Raw genomic sequence first — 2,211 nt, 5'->3', positions numbered from 1 at the left:
AGTATAGAATAGTAGAATTCAGTTGGTATTGTTTTGTTCATTTTCTACTGCTTGCATTCAAACCCAGGCCTTGAACTTGCTGGGCAGGAATGCTAGCCCTGAATTATCCAGCTATGAGACTATGAGAGTCACCTTTTGTGTGTCTGTGGTTTTTTGAAACAGGGTTTCTCAGTGTAGTCCTAGCTGTCCTGAAATTTACTCTATAGACCAGGTTGGCCTCAAATTCACAGAGATCCACCACCTATCTCTGCCTCTCAAGTGCTGGGATTAAAGGTGTGTGCCCCCACCATCCAGCGGGCCCTGTGATTACTTATCAATTCCTAAGTGTGCATATATGTGTGCATGCATGTGTATGTTTGTGTGTGAGAGAAACCAGCCTCTTGTACATATGAGGCACATGCTCTAACACAGAACTTCAGCCCCAGTGCTTCCCCACTCAGTGTTGGAGACAGGATCACATGGAGCCCAGACAGCACTTTGCTAAAAAGGGAGGCCTTGAACTCCCGATCCTTCTACCTATGTCACACAAGTGCTGTGGTTGTAATTCTGTGCCGTTGTACCCAGCTTGATACCTAGTCATTCTTTAAAAATGGCATTCTATGAGATAAAGATAGAAAATATATTATTAAGTCAATTAGACTAGTCAGTGTTGAAGAGAATTCTGTAAAGGAACTCAGACTTTGTGACTGATTTCCATTTTTTCTCTAATGTGCACATTTTTTGCTATAAAAACTGAAGTGTTTTGGTTTGGCTTTTTACAGAGTGGTCAGTGGAAGGAACTGTGTAAGATGGGTGCATCTGTTCTCACTAAGGAGTCTGAAGCAGGAAGATCCCGAGTCTGAGGTCCATTCCATCCCACAGAAAGCCCTTGTTTTGGTTTATATCTACAGATAAGGAATCTTTGTCAGGGACCAGTCTTGACAAAAACACCTCTTGCCAGGATAGGGGTGTGGGGATTTAGAAACATAAGTAAAGAATATGAAAGCCCAAAAAATAATAAAACAGAAAAACATAGAATAGTACTGGGAAGGAGTTCCGGTGAATACTGAAATTGCCCATGTTTAATTTCCAACTGCTTAAAATACCCCAACCCCAAGAGGTAGGAGTAAGATTTAAAAACTGCATGAATATGGTACAAGGAAATGAACAGACTAGTTGAAAGTCACAGGCTGTACCGTAGTTAAACATTCTGTTGCTTGAACAAAACAAGCCATGCTCACACCCTAGACCAAAACCATAGGCAAACCACTCCCTGGGTGGAGTCCAATGCTATCTCCATAAAGGAACTTAGTCAGATCCTTAGACTTTTGTTTGAGATAGAAACATACCTACTTCTCTATTCTTGCAATACAAGGGCTGGCTATTAGCCACGTCTGTTGATAATGACCTTGAGAGAGAAGAACTCTCTGTTCTAAATCTAGGTGGGAACTTTGAGGTAGAAACAGACAATAACCCTGAAGGAATAGAAGTTCCAACTCTCTGACCTTTGGTCAAGGAGGAAATAGGCTCACATTTTTGGGCCTCTACAAAACTTCTCTTTGTAACAGATGATGAACAACCAAATAAAATGCAGACTTATAGAGTCCAGTCCCAATGGATACATCTACAAAACACTCTCACACCTAAGGCTCAGGGAACATGGCAGAAAAGGGGGCGGAGAGCACATAAGAGTCTGAGGATCAGCAGGTTTGCTGTGAGACTGTGCCTTCTAGTAAGGTCAGATGCTACACCCATCAGTCTCACCAGCATGATTACCTGATCATGAGTTGAACAAGGATAACTCCAATAAACATGCCACAATAGATGAGGTAAAACCAAGAGGTCTCAACTCTACATAAAGAACTATAGGCACCTGAGGAAATCTGGGTGTGGAAGAGGTGGTCCTCCCTAAAGAAGTTCACACCAGCTAGTTTTCCAAAACCAAATAAATGGTCAGCCCTAAAACATGCATATAAGTAACATTTTACAGACTCAAATAGGTCACATTTAGGACTATCTATATATACATGTAGGTACACATGAAATAACAATTAGTGAAAAAAAGACCATAAATTTGAAGGAGAGCAGGGAGGGGTAAATGAGAGTTTGGAGGGGGGATAGGGAAGGAAGAAATATTTTTATTAGATAATATTGCCAAAACCTTCTTAGAAAGAGAACAAAAACAAAATACCAAACAAGCCAGGAGTGGTATGTAGGTGAAGATTTTGTCAG

This window comes from Myodes glareolus, chromosome 1 (assembly GCF_982192425.1).
Source record: "Myodes glareolus chromosome 1, mMyoGla1.1, whole genome shotgun sequence".
NCBI lineage: Eukaryota > Metazoa > Chordata > Mammalia > Rodentia > Cricetidae > Myodes > Myodes glareolus.
Note: the sequence above shows the minus strand (reverse complement) of the source record.